The sequence below is a fragment of the Pantherophis guttatus genome, chromosome 2, assembly GCF_059756535.1.
Source record: "Pantherophis guttatus breed Tessera chromosome 2, ASM5975653v1, whole genome shotgun sequence".
Lineage (NCBI taxonomy): Eukaryota > Metazoa > Chordata > Lepidosauria > Squamata > Colubridae > Pantherophis > Pantherophis guttatus.
This window is the reverse complement of record NC_142064.1, coordinates 31,426,011-31,441,179: the sequence shown is the minus strand read 5'-3', so window position 1 is coordinate 31,441,179 and position 15,169 is coordinate 31,426,011. Positions and strand designations below refer to the sequence as shown.

Sequence of the window (15,169 nt, the reverse complement as noted above, 5' to 3'; positions counted from 1 at the left end):
CATGACCACCAACTGGTAGTCAGAAGACATGACAAAAATTGTTTAATGTCACAAAATATAGACAGATTTAACCATAGTTTCAATCGGGAGAATGTGACAATCCTAGACCAGGCCAAGTCCAAAAATGCCAGGGAATTTCTAAAAGACTGTCACCTTGACAAATCAACCATCAATAGACACATAGACATTAACAACATCTATAGACTATGCAAAAGAGACAATCAACCAGCCCGAAAGAGAAAAAGACTCCATCACTTCTCCACCAGTAATCAGCACTCAGACCAGCATAGATTAACTCCAAGGTTAGCTTCAGACCAACTATCAAGTACGCAATACCCCAATCAAGAAACTGCCAAAGAGCCATCAGTAAATAACCTGACCAAAGAGTCTTAAGACTGCCCCCATCCACACAGAAGGCAAGACATTAGAATACTGACAGCAAAAAGCACTCTTTACTAGCACTGATGATGTTACCTAGTTACACTAGTTAGGGTAGAGAAATGTCTGCAAGAAAACAAGCAAGTTCAGAGAGCACCAAGGACCCCTTCTCCTGTTTTCCCCCACAATAACTCTGTGAGATCTGTTGGGCTGAGAAAGAGTGACTGGTTCAAAGTCACCCAGCCAACTTTCATGGCTAACTCACAGTTTCCTGCTTTCTAGCCCGATAACTTAACTATTAGACCAGACTGGCTCTCACATTCATATCTTGATATCATATTCATAGGGGATTTATAGCAGGGATGAAATGCTACCGATTTGCATCGGTTCAGGCAAACCGGTAGCGGTGGTGGCAGGTGGTTCAGAGAACCAGTAGCGGTGGCAGTGTGAGGCTCCACCCACCCGCCCGGATGTTGTTAGTTCCTGGTTTTAACCAGGAAGTAACCCATTTTTTACCCTCTGCGCATGTGCAGAGGGTCCAAAATTGCACATAATGCGTGTGCACACTTCCAAACCGGTAGGGAAGGTAAGTAGATTTCACTCCTGATTTATAGACATGCTAATGTAAGATTAATAGAATATAAAATCAGGCAATGCAGTCTCCCTTCCTGCTTTTTAAACCTTAAGCATAATTGACATCTTCAGTCAACAACTGTTCAAATACTAAAAACTTTTCTGCCCCTTGGTGAAGAGAAGGGAGATTAATATTTCCAGTATTTTTAACAACTAAATGGTCCTCAAACAGCTTCCAATGATCATCTGATAAATCTCAAAAGTATAAGACTATACATCATAAGACATAAGACATGGACTGTTAAATGTATGAACAGTTGAAAAGATTTATATTGTCTCAGCCTGCACTTGATCTTATCCCTCTGTATATACTTAATATCCTGAATGGCAGTTCTTTATTAAGTTCTCTTTCCATTGTCCTATTGCTATAAATGCTGATTATTTACAGCAGACTGTTTGCAAAGAAAGCATGATTCAGCAGAATACGGGCCATTCAGGATTCTTTGATTGTATTAAGTTCATTATTAATACAATCAATTATTAATGAAATTAATGCCTCCAGTAGATTTTATTGTGTTTTCCAGATACTTGATTATTAAAGTCAAGATTAATAATGAAATCCCATGCATTTTAGAGAATCAAGTTCTACTTGTTTCCCTAAGACTCTGGAGAATGTGCATAGGCTGAGTGTACAGTTGGAGGTGTTAACAATGAGGAATTAATGCTGTTAATCTTGTTGGCATATGGGTGATTTGTAATCTCATAAACAAGGATGGTTTTTTTTTTCAAATAAAAAAAAAGATTGAAAATTACCAGGCAGTATCTGACTACCACATTTTTGTTAGATCCCAGCATGTATTTTTAACTCTATGGTGTACAGAGCTATCCTCCTGAAAAAAATCTCCAAAAAAGGCAAAATTAAAAAAAAAAATTCTTATCATAAACTTAGCACACAGGAATCCCCTATTTTTTTTTTTATTTGATTACTTGAAGCTACCGTATGTGTGATTGTCTGCAGACAAGGATATTTTTATCTAGATGCAGACATATCATACAGATCAGGGATGGGTTCTACTTACCTTTACTACTGGTTCACAATGGGATCGCATGCGCAGATCACCGATGATGACATCTGGAGCAATGGGCGGGGCCTCCCGATGGTTTTACTACTGGTTCTTGCGAACTGGTGTGAACCGGGGCAACCCACCACTGATACAGATGCACACAGAATGTCCAAATTACAAACCTTGGTCTAAGAGAATTCTTTGCCATGTTGATATTTATTCTCCCTAGAATTATCGATTCTACCTATAGGATATGAGCCAAATGTAAATGTTCTCTGATGACAGTTCAGCACTACCAGGTCTATATCTTGATCGTACCACCTTGGGCCAAACAAGGGCTCTGTAGATTCAAACGGGCATTTTGCTTATATAGCATCTCCAATAAGCAAAGTGGGAGTTTTGTGGAGTGATCAAGATATGTGGCAAAGCATAGCTTCTCTGCTCTATCCAAAAGCCATTATTTGCAAAGAGGATCAGTGGTGGGTTTCTACTGGTTCGCCCCTGTTCAGCGGGAGGCTCCGCCCACCTGCCCGGATGTCATCACGGATGCTTTGCGCATGCAAAGAAGGTTCTGTAGATGCGCAGAAGCGCCACGAGCGATCGAAGTGAGTACTCGCATGCACGCTCTCACAGTTCTGAACCGGTAGCGAAGGTAAGTGAAAACCACTACTGAGGAGGATATATTAACTTTGATACTTCATCGAAGTGCAACAATAAGAGATCCTTCATGATGCAGGTTGGTATGTTGTCTACAATCTGAATATCAATATACCAGCCTACCTTTTGAAGAAGAAGCAACAGGGCAATTACTGCATTTCCCATGCAGAGCAAGGTTTAAATCATCAGATGAATCTTTCCCCGCACCAATGGCAGCAAAACTAATCAGTTATCAAATAATGGGAAGGCATTATTTCAGTATTTCAGTATTTCAGATTTCGTCTCCATTACTGGGGTTTTGATTTCAATGGACAGATCCCAATGGAGAAAGCAATTACATTAGCATAGGTTACCATGAGAAGAAAGGAAGAACAGGCAAATGAACATACTGATGTCATACCTTTCACTGACTTCATTGTGCACAGCACCAGTGTGTTACCAAATCTGTTAGCAAGCTATTCCAGTCACATTGTAATGAAGATAAGACATTACTTATTTGTTCACTTCAGTTTAGAATAGAATAATAGAGTTGGAAGGGACCTTGGAGGTCTTCTAGTCCAATCCCCTGCTTAGGCAGGAAACCCTACACCACTTCAGACAAATGGTTATCCAACATCTTCTTAAAAACTTCCAGTGTTGGAGCATTCACAACCTCTGGAGGCAAGTTGTTCCACTGATTAATTGTTCTAACTGTCAGGAAATTTCTCCTTAGTTCTAGGTTGCTTCTCTCCTTGATTAGTTTCCACCCATTGCTTCTTGTCCTGCCCTCAGGTGCTTTGGAGAATAGCTTGACTCCCTCTTCTTTGTGGCAGCCCCTGAGATATTGGAAAACTGCTCTCATGTCTCCCCTAGTCCTTCTTTTCATTAAACTAGACCTACACAGTTTCCTGTGTTCTATTCTCTGAAGATTTAACGAGACATTTTGTAACCGCCTTATCTACCTGTCTGGATGGAGGTCTATATTTTCTTAAGGCAAAGAGAAATGATTTAATCTGTATTTCCCTCCACTTCTGAGTCACCTCCAGTTTACTCAAAAACTGACATTATTATTTCTCCTGCCACCACTTCTCTATGCAAAAAGTTCACTCAATTTATCTGCTTGCAATTTGGTACAGATATTCTCCTGTATATAGAATTCATTTTTGCAGGAAATTCCATTACTTTCTACTATTAGATCATAAAGGTCTATGGATACTTAAAAAGAAGATTTCAAGGTAGGTAGATCAAAAGAACTTGCAAAAATAATAATAATTCTAAGCTATTTGGCTAGTTTTCCACTTAGAATGTTCTAACTTTCACCCTGGTTAGAACTGGGGGTAGAGCTATATTCTTTATACTTTTTCATGCTAGGAATAAGATGAGAGATCTCTGTTATCTGATCCCATATTCCAGAATTTTTGCTGAGTTTTTCAAAAATAGACTGGACAACCATTTGATCAAGATGGCATAAGGCAGGGGATTGAACTAGAAGACCTCTGTGGTCCTTCTAGCCCTATGACTCTATGTTCTATTGCAGGGATGGGCAACTGTGGCCCTTTTACAACCTGTGGACTTCAACTCCCAGAATTCCTGAGACAGCCAGGCTGTCTCAGGAATTCTGGGAGTTGAAGTCCACAGGTTGTAAAAGGGCCATAGTTGCCCACCCCTGTTCTACTGCTATGTACTAATTTAGATTAGCTGGAACAAGCTACATGGGAAGTATGCATGGCAGATAGTGCTTTCTGAGGTGACTGTCCTTGTTGCACACAGACCCATGCCTATACTGTGTATATATACTATATGTGTATGTCTATATCTGTGCATATGTATGTGCGCACACACACACACACACACACATACATATACGCAAACACCAGTGGTGGGTTGCTACCGGTTCTCCCCTGTTCGGGAGAGCCGGTAGCTAAAATCTTGATGTGAGAGCGAACCTGTTCGCTCCAACCGTCAGCTGGGCCCTCCCGCCAACCCCCCACGCTATACTTACCTTTATTCCTTCATTTTTAGCCCAGCTGTAAGGCGTGGCAGAGTGGATTGCCATGCCTCAGCTGTATTGAAATTCAATGCGTGAATTGACGTGCGTGAAGCGAACCAGTGGTAATGGTTAGAACCCATCACTGACACACACATAGTTATTTTATACCAAATTTATATTTTGCTGATAAAGAAATAAAGGGAGACTAGTATAGATCTATTTCAAACTTTTTAGCTTTCATTAGCTAGCAATACTCAGCTTACTCGGATTCGAACTTGGGCTTCCTGCATGTTAGGCAGTTGAATTAACCTTCTGAGCCACAAGTTCTCCTCCCTTCATCAGCTTGAGCTACAGCATATATATATATATATATATATAAATTATTAATTTATTAAAAAAAAATTCATGTGCCTTCCCTGTGTATGGGCAGATGCTCTTGGAAGAAGACAGTCCTGCAAATAACCCAGTCCTATTACTATGCATGTTTTCTGGATGATGCTCAGCATCTTGTATTGTATCCCAAACCTAAACGGAATCAGTCTGGTTCACAAAGTAGAAGTATTATATGAATATATCAAGGAATGACCTTGAGGGTAATTGGTGAGCACTCATTGAGCACTGATGATTTTACCTAGTTTGGGTAATGAAATGTCTGCAATAAAACAACCAAGGTCAGAGAATGCAAAGGACTCCTCACTTTAATCCTGAGCTATAAATATTCTCCTTTATAGCAATGCCCTTATCTGCCTATACCTACCCATAGCTACTCATGCATACCATCATTACACATTGTCCAAATACATACACACACACACACACACACACACACACTGTTCTAACCCATAAGAAAGTATTTATTTTAATGTTCCTGTGCAGCCTGACTGCCCATCTGATTCCAGCACTGCCTCCTTTCTGTTGTTCTTCTTTCTTACTTAGAACTCTTATCATTTCTATCATTTCATCCATCAATGGAAAAGCACTTGTTTTGTCTCTCTTTTCTTCTCTATTTATTGGGAAGTTTATTTTTTTATTTATTCCTATACCACCTAATTTACTAAGTTCTTATGGTGGGTGGGTGATTTCCAGTAATAAACAACCCATGACAAGTTATCAAGAATTAAAACATCCATAGGTAAAATTAGCATCTTAGAAACAGATGGAGCAATCATTCATTACATAACAACAAGAAACATCAATAACGACAGCCACAGCAATAATAATGAGGCGAGAGCATATTAACTATGGATGTTTTTGAGAACAGCTTTATCTTAAGTAACTTCTGCAAAGTTATAGTAGAAGGGCAAACTCAATTCCAAATGAAGTGTGTTCCACAAGGCTGAGGCTGCAACAGAAAAACTGACACTTCCTTGACTTCTCTTGCTTCATGGAAGCAGGAAATTGTCAAAAAATTGTCCTGGAATGGGAAGCTATATAAGGCTTCATAGGTCATTCAGTCAAGAATCAATGTGGTGCTGACTGACAATCTTGCTAAACAAAGTTTTTGAACATACTGGAGTTCACATTCAACCTCTTTTGTTCCATCCAGACTACTACAACTCCCAGACCCAGATAGGCATGGGTCTGTGTGCAACAAGGACAGTCACCTCAGAAAGCACCTGCACCTGCCATGCATACCTCACATGTAGCTTGTTCCAGCTAATCTAAATTAGTACAGTATTAGTAGTATAACAGTAAAACATAGAGTCATAGGGCTAGAAGGACCACAGAGGTCTTCTAGTTCAATCCCCTGTTCATGCTCAGTTACCATGTCAGACCCCATCCAGGAAGAGTCAAGAATTTGGCAATGCTGATCAACTTTGCCAGCAAAATGCTATCAAAATAGTCATGAGCAGATTTACCTGCTCAGTTCTTGATAAAACTTGACAGCTGTAAGCAAAGCTCATACTCATGTTCAGTCATATTCATATTTCATTTTTCTTCACCAGCTCTCCAGGTTTTGCTTTGGTTGATTCATCTTCTGAAATCCCTGGGTAAATCAAGGAGTCAGTTGGGATTGGCAACACAGGGAGATTGCTCAGAAGCAATCACATTACAATCCCAGACTGCCTCCTTTAACCAGTAGCTAGCAAGGCAATGTTCTTAAAAAATCATTTACTCTGCACATGTCCAAGATGGCGGTGTCTGCCTGAACTGCGGCTTGAGGATGATGGCTTGCTTACCCTATAGGTCCTTTGGGGGTCGTTTTGAAAAGCTACGACCCCTGGCCCGGTTAGGGGAGTTCTTCACCAGCCGATTGGGGGCTTTCCCCCCTCAGGACATCGTGGCTGGATGAAGATAACGGCTCTGGCGTCTCTGGCATGGGCGGTGAGGTCTGGTGCAGCAGATTACATCAGCTGGGCAGTGTTGGCGTTTTCTGCGCTGGAGTCTTTCGGGGGTCAGAGCAGCGGCGGCGAGTGGCTTGCTGGTGTCGTCTGTGGCTCGGCGATGTTCCTAGCCCCGGGGCTGCTTCTGGGCGTCTTGGGGACCGCCGGGCTCCCTGATGAGTTCTGAGACGCTGCCAGGGCTTTTTGTTTGGCAGCGGCAGCGGCGGTATCGGCTGCCGCTGGAATGGCACCCGTGTGACGATGGCGGAGACGATGGCGGAGAGGAGGGCATCCACTCTGAGCCCTACTGGGATGGTCGATGGGGTCAACATGGCAGATAAACATCTACCGTCCGGGATTGGCTAGGTTCTGCATGAGGGCTGCCCAGCTAATGGGTTAGATCCTCGCAGACATTGGGAGGCCTCCGTTTGGATTTTGGGGGCTGGGGATTTTCCCATCGTTTCCCCTACTCATTATGTCTATCTCGGACTGGCTGCCGCCATCACTGACTCAGTGGCTTATTGACACTGATATCTGACTTATTTCCATCTGAGCCCTTCTCCCCTGTCCATTTGGGGGGATTTCCAAATATGCTGGGATGCTATGGGAGCCGGTGTATTTCTTCCATCTCACCAGCAGAGGGGACTGACCATCAGACCAACCACCATGAGAGGGTGGTGTGGACTTTAACTCCTTGGGCTGTGTTTGACACTATATTGGTTCATTACTTCCATCTCACCAGTAGAGGGGACTGACCATCAGACCAATCACTGTGAGAGGGTGGTTGGATCATATCCCCCTTGAACTGTGTCGACTTGGCAGGAGACTCTGCCCACTGTTGTGAGGGGACAGTGGACTTTGGACCTTGGATTTTGGATGCTCTCATTTTATTTGCTCTCCCCTGGACCTTTATTTCTCCATCTGGACCTTTGGGACATGGTCCCTTATCCTCTTGTAGCAAGATGTATTCGGCAGCTGAGCTTCTTGTTCTGCGAGATTCCTCCCTCTCACAGGATTGGCCCTCCACTCTATCGAGGGCCTACCTCGATGATGGGTTTTGGAACCCCGAGAGATGGCATGCGGCGAAGAGGGGGCTGAGGTTTTTTTTTAAATTGTCACTAGCTAATCTTTTAAGGGGTTTTGGAGGGGGAGGGTTGTTTGGTGAAGGAGAGGGAGGGTGATTTGTTGGGGGGGGGGCAGGCCCGGCACAGGGTCGCGTTATGGGAGGTGCGAAGCGGGGAGTTGAGGGGGTTAGTGTTGGTATGGAGGAGGGCGATTTCATCAGGACTGTGGGTGGGAGGGACAGATATGGTGGGAGCAGGGGGCCACATCGTGTTGTGGGGGCACGCGCCCGCTGTCTCCAAGCGGTGATGTGCTCCGGCCCCCAATGCTCACCTCGTTCCCTGGGTTGTCTAGGGTCTCAGAGCCCCGGTCTTAGGCTGATGCTGTGCAATGCCAGGTCCCTGGTCAACAAAGCCCCCCTCATCTGTGACCTTATTCAGGAGGGGGGAGTGGACCTGGCAGGTATTACAGAGACCTGGTTGGGCCAGGAGGGGGTGTCCCCCTCGTTGAGATGTGCCCACCGAGTTTCTGCGCATTTCATCAGCCAAGGGCCCAGGTAGGGGTGGGGGAGTGGCGGTTATTGTAAAGAAAGGTCTCGATCCTAGGGAGGCCACTGTACCTCAGATAGCCAGATGTGAGTCTCTCCTTGTGAAGTGGGGCCATGGGATGTGGGTGGGCTTGCTGATTGCGTACCTGGCTCCCTGCTGTGGGGCAGCGGCCCTGCCCGAGCTCCTCAACGTTATAGCCGGGGTGGCAGATGATACCCCCAGGCTTTTGGTGATGGGGGATTTCAACCTGCTGTCCATTGGTGAAACGTTGGAGGTGGCTCGGGAGTTCATGGCTTCCATGACAGCCATGGACCTGACCCAGTTAATTCATGGCCCTACTCACACAGGAGGACACACTCTGGACTTGGTTTTTGTTTCTGGTCAGTGGTTGAATGGCCTAGATATAGGGGATATAGTCATCGAACCCTTGTCATAGTCAGACCATTCTCTCCTTAGACTTGACTTCCTGACCGCTACACCCCACTGCAGGGAGGCGAAACCGACTAGGTGGTTCCGCCCCAGGCGCCTGATGGATCCTGATAGGTTCCAAATGGAGCTTGGGCCATTCCCTGAGACTCTGGCTCACAACTCGATGGAAGACCTGGTGGCCGCCTGGGATAGAGTGGCCGCTGGTGCTTTAGATTGGGTCGTGCCTTTGCAGCCTCTGACCCGGCCCCGAATCGGCCCAGCTCCTTGGTTCTCCGAGGAGATGAGGGAGATGAAGCGCTGGAAAAGACGCCTAGAGAGTAGTTGGAGGGCTAGTCGTTCCGGATCTGACCAAGCACTAGTGAGGTCTTATATCAAGACCTACTTAGTGGCGATAAAAGCGGCAAAGTGTAACTATTTTTCCGCTCTTATCACGTCAGCAGATAATCGCCCAGCTGCCCTGTTTAGGGTGACCCACTCCCTTCTCCACCTGGGAGCATGGGAAGACCCCTTGCAAGGGCGTGCTGAGGATTTTGTGCATTATCTGCATGATAAAATCGCTCAAATTCAGGATGGCCTGGAATCTGACTGGGTGGGTTCAGGCGAGGTGTCCGAGGCGGGTCTTGAGAATGTTATCTGGGAGGAGTTTGATCCTGTGACTCCCGAGGACGTGGATAGGATGCTGGGGAGGTTGAACGCAACCACATGTTTATTGGACCCGTGTCCCTCCTGGCTGGTGCTGGCTACCCGGGAGGTTACACGAGGCTGGCTCCAGAGGATTATAAACACTTCTTTGAGTGAGGGTTTCTTACCTCCCGCCTTGAAAGAGGCGGTGGTGAGGCCCCTCCTCAAGAAGCCCTCTCTGGATCCGGCTGTTTTGGCAAATTACCGTCCTGTCTCCAACCTTCACTTTGTGGCGAAGGTTGTTGAGAGTGTGGTTGCGCGACAGCTCCCACAGTACCTGGATGAAACTGTCTATCTGGATCTGTTCCAGTCTGGCTTCAGGCCTGGGTACAGCATGGAAACAGCATAGGTCGCTTTGGTTGATGATCTCTGGAGGGCTCGGGACAGGGGATGTTCCTCTGTTCTGGTCCTATTAGATCTCTCAGCGACTTTTGATACCATCGACCATGGTATCATGCTGCGCCGCTGGAGGGGTTGAGAGTGGGAGGCACCATGCTACGGTGGTTTTCCTCCTATCTCTCCAACCGGTCGCAGTCCGTGTTGGCTGGGGGGCAGAGGTCGACCTAGAGGTACCTTGTTTGTGGGGTGCTGCAAGGGTCGGTCCTCTCGCCTCTCCTGTTCAACATTTATGTGAAGCCACTGGGTGAGATCATCCGTGGATTTGGGGTGCAGTGCCATCTGTACACTGATGACACTCAGCTGTACATCTCCATCCCAGACCACCCCAATGATGCCCTTGAAGTGATGTCCCGGTGCCTGGAGGCCGTGAGGGTCTGGATGGGGAGGAACAGGCTCTGACTCAACCCCTCCAAGACCGAGTGGCTGTGGCTGCCGGCGTCCCAATATAGCCAGCTGGTGCCATCGCTGGCTATTGGGAGCGAGTCATTGGCCCCCACGGAGAGGGCTCGTAACTTGGGCATCCTCCTGGATGCACGGCTGTCTTTAGAAGAGCATATGATGGCCGTGGCTAGGGGGGCTTTTTATCAGGTTCACCTGATATGCCAGTTGCGTCCCTTTCTGGATTGGGACTCCCTATGCACGGTCACTTACGCCCTCATCACCTCTCTCCTGGACTACTGCAATGCTCTCTACATGGGGCTCTCCTTGAGGAGCACCCGGAGGCTCCAGCTGGTCCAGAATGCAGCCGCGCGGGTAATTATGGGGGTGACATGACGCTCCCATGTAACACCTCTCCTGCGCGAGCTGCACTGGCTCCCGGTAGTCTTCCGGGTGCGCTTCAAGGTATTGGTTCTCATCTTTAAAGCGTTCCATGGCTTAGGGCCCGGGTATTTACGAGACCACCTTCTACCACCGATAACCTCCCACTGGCCAATGCGCTCCCACAGAGAGGGTCTCCTCAGGGTCTCCTCAGGGTGTCGTTGGTCAAGCAATGTCGACTGATGACCCCCAGGGGGAGACCATTCTCTGTGAGGGCACTCGCCCTCTGGAATGAGCTACCCCCAGGAATATGACTGATCCTGGACCTCCGTACTTTCCGCCGAGCTTTGAAGACTCTCTTATTTCAGCAAGCCGGGCTGGCTTAAAATTTTAATGGGTGATTTTAAAATTTGGGGAAGCCAAACTGATCTAATTCTGTTTTAATTTATTTTAATTTTTATATTGTATGTATTTTAATCTTGGCTGTTCACCGCCCTGAGTCCTTCGAGAGAAGGGCGGTATAGATATTTAATAAATCTAATCTAATCTAATCTAATCAAATGACTGGGAAATTCCTGAAGTATCCACTGAACATCCACCTAACACATTTAGATTTTTATTTGTGCATATGTAAAAGTTGCCCTGATTCTTATTTCTAAAGAATGGGTAATCCATAAAGAATTATTGGCTTTAAATCTACTACACATATGCACATAAACAGCATAGTATGAACAATCGGTTGTCCCACACATTAAATTTGACAAACTTGGACATTGAATAAAATCCAACAAGACATATTTCAATAGATATAAATGTAAGACCCTACAATTGGGGAGTAAAAATAATTATTAGATTTATATTCATTTTTTATTTTGTGGAACTCTAGACAATATATGCAATGCTCTTGCCTTCTATTTTTTTCCACACTAGCCCTTTGAGGTGGGTTGGTCTGAGAGCAAAGTTCTGGTTGAAGGTCACAGGGCAGATTTCATGCTAAAAGGAAGACTTCAGTTTAAATCCCAATTTTAATCTCCCCTTCTCTTCTCTTCCCTTCCCTTCCCTTCTTCCCTTCCCTTCCATCTCCCTCTCCCTCTCCCTTTCCCCTCTCCTCCTCCCTCCCCTCCCCTCTCCTCTCCTCTCTCCCCCCTTTCCCCTTTCCCTCCTCTCCTGCTTTTGGTATGTCATTTTGGGTATCTCTAGTTCAGTGATGGGATTCAAATTTTTTTACTACTGGTTCAGTGGGTGTGGCTTGGTGGGCCTGGCATAGCTGGGACTCGGGAGGCAGAGGATAGATGGGGGCGGGGCCAGTCAGAGGTGGTATTTACCGGTTCTCCGAACTACTCAAAATTTCCGATACCGGTTCTCCAGAACTGGTCAGTACTTGCTGCTGACAGCAGCAAGCTCTAGTTGTTACATTGCCAGATCTTTTGAGGTCTAATTCAGGAAATGTTGCTGTTAGGCTGAACAAGCTATTAAAGAGTCCTGATAAATTTCAGTTCTGCCATCTGTTATGTTTTTACAATAGTCTTGGAACATGTAGAGATGCAATCTAAGTCCTGCTCCAAGTGAGACCTGGACTCTTAACTGCAATTTTTAATATCTAATAAACACTTTGCAGAAACAAACGGTAGCCCTTTGAGCGTTCATCCATTAAAATGGCTTCACCTTGGTGGCTGTAGTGGAGACATGTTTATGTAGGTGTGTGCATATCTGAGAAAGAAAGATTTGTCAAGTTACTTTGCATTTATTTCTTTATAATGATGAAATAACTGGCACATTATTACTACAAATCTCATCAGTTAAGGAAATTGAACTGGTGGCATTTAGGAAGAGGGCCTGCTCTGCTTTTGCTCCACCCATTTGAACCTCTTACCCCCAGAGGTAAGGCTTTCCAGAAGAGTGTTAAATCAGGAGTGTTAAGTCTGTGTCTGGTTTTTTAGAAGAGAGTTAAGATCTGGCTCTGTCACTTAGCCTGGGAAGGGGTGTCTAACAATATTATGCACCACTGAGAATGGCAAATGATTTGAGGGCATTCCTTTATTAACTTTTTAGCCTTGTGCATTTTAAAATTTTGATCTTTAATTTTAACTTGTAAATTTTAACCTTGTTTTTACTTTTGTTTTTAGCTGCGTTTTTAGTCATGCTTTTCTATTATTTTATTATCTGGTTTATATATCATCCTACACCCCTACAGGTAAGGGAGAAGGGCAGTGTAGAAATTTGATAAATAAATAAAATATAATTTAAGGAGATACTGCAAACAATATCACATTCAAATTAGATATAAATATGAAACATACAGTATTAAACAGTACCCTGAACCACTGACAAAGTCCTTAACGATTCTGTCTATTAGGACATATTGTGACAATGCTGGTCCTACCTTAATAATCCCAATAGTTTGGATGCAGGCTAATTGTAGAATTATCTTATTTATAAAGAGCTATTAGACTCTCAAAGTCATAACATGAGGCTTTGAGACGTGATTGTGCCCTGTCTAGAGAATGCCTTGCCATTCAGATATATGTACTGCTTTATAATTTGGAGGCAACAGTCAGGGGTGAAATGCTACCAGTTCGGACCAGTTCGCCCGAACTGGTAGTAATAGGTGCTACCGGTTCGGGTGAACCGATAGTAAAAGTAAATGCTACCAGTTTGGGCGAACCGGTATTTCCGATGATCAGCTGTGCTGCATGATTTATATTCGCTAGAAAGCAGTAAAGCAAATCTAAATCACGCAGCACAGCTGTCCCGCCCTCGCTGTTCTACTTACCTTTGCAGACTCAGAAAAAGCTTCTTAATCCTCCTTTTTCAGTGCTGTGCGGTAGCGCCTGTAGTGCACGCACACATGAAGTGCGCGTTTGGCATGCACCGCGCATGCATGAGCAAAGTGCACATTTGGCATGCATGCACGAAGCAAACCAGTAGTGAAGCGAACCAGTAGCAGACTTCAGAGCATTTCACCCCTGGCAACAGTCCCTGAATTTACTTTGAGAGCTATACATTTAACTTCAGCGTGAGTAACCTACTTTCCCTATCCACTCTTTTCCAGGTTGCATTTTCCAGATGAAAACACCTATGATGCTTTTAACAAGGAGTTTTGGGACATCAACAAAATTTCAGGACTGATGCTACTTCTCTGAATTCTCTCAATATTCTATAGAGGTCCAGGCTGGTCACCAGAGCTTGGAACACATATTAACAACTCACAAGCCCATACAGAATCAAATAAGGTACCCTTTCCCCACCTCTCATTTCAACGTTTGTTTCCCTTACTTTGCTAGCATGCTTTATCATCTAAGCTTGATTTCTTTCCCTGTGACAGTCTCGCTGTCAACCCTGGAGGCCATCTTTTTCTTTGTGTTGTGGCCCACCAGTGGCCTGCGTGGATCGTGGCTGATCCCGACAACGAGGAGGCTGGTGTGGTGTCATGCCAGCAGCCTGCACAGCCGGTGCTCACAGCCGGACAGTGAGGAGGCTGAAGAGGATGTGGTGCTAGAGGCAGAGACTCAGCCAGGGCCTTCAGAACCTCCAGAGGCTCCTTCAATTGGAGAGAGCGAAGTGGAGGAGCCTCTTCTCAATGCTTGAGCACGCAGGGCTGCCAAAAGGCAGGAATGGCTACTCAAGAGGAGGAGATCTCCTCAAGAGTAAGGCTTGAGGATAATTGGCCACTCCCTTAGCCTATTTAAGTCACACATGGTTAGTAAGTTTCTTGCTGGAAACAACTTGTAATTATCATCAGAGCATTTTTGGAAAAGTCTTATCGTATTTTGTTTTCTGGGCTGATTGCCAACCTTTGCCGGACTTTGGTTTATTCTTGCTACTTAATAAATTTGATAAGGACCATTGGTGTGTGACAATATCCTTGGAAATCCGGAGCTGGAGCAGAACAGGCTGCCACACTTAGTCCTGTGGGAAATTGGGAGGGGGGATTGCATGGAGTGGTGGAGATATCTAGCCATAATAAGATTCCTTTCTCTGAGAGTCAAGGATATTCAGCCTGCACCTGGAGTGGCGTGACTGGGAGGCATCTCCAGTTGGGACGGTGCATTGATTGGACCATGTGATGGACATGTGGGTGCAGGGGAAGGGACTTGGACTTTCTTTTGGGTGGGGAAAACCTGGAAGCTTTCAGATTCGGGTTTTCCCAGATGTGCCAATATGACATCTCTAATAAAATGGAACTTTGAGAAACTTCTAGCCTTGGAGTCTTCTTTCATTGGGGGTGTTACTTGGAACCCTGACACTCGCCTTACTACATCTGGAAATCTTTGGCAGGCTGGCTAGGATACCAGCCTTGTGCTAGAAGCTCTTGGTGCCAGAGGA

General features: G+C 45.3%; 1 protein-coding gene across 1 annotated transcript in view; it reads left to right on the top strand.

Annotated features, from left to right (window-relative positions):
* The window catches only part of HTR1A (5-hydroxytryptamine receptor 1A), a 41,080-nt gene extending 26,859 nt beyond the window's left edge, over positions 1 to 14,221 (top strand). The window contains exon 2 of the transcript XR_015732089.1: positions 13,896 to 14,221. The gene's annotated coding sequence lies outside the window, so the exon portion shown is untranslated. The remainder of the gene's footprint in view (positions 1 to 13,895) is intronic.
* The last annotated feature ends 948 nt before the right edge of the window (positions 14,222 to 15,169 follow it).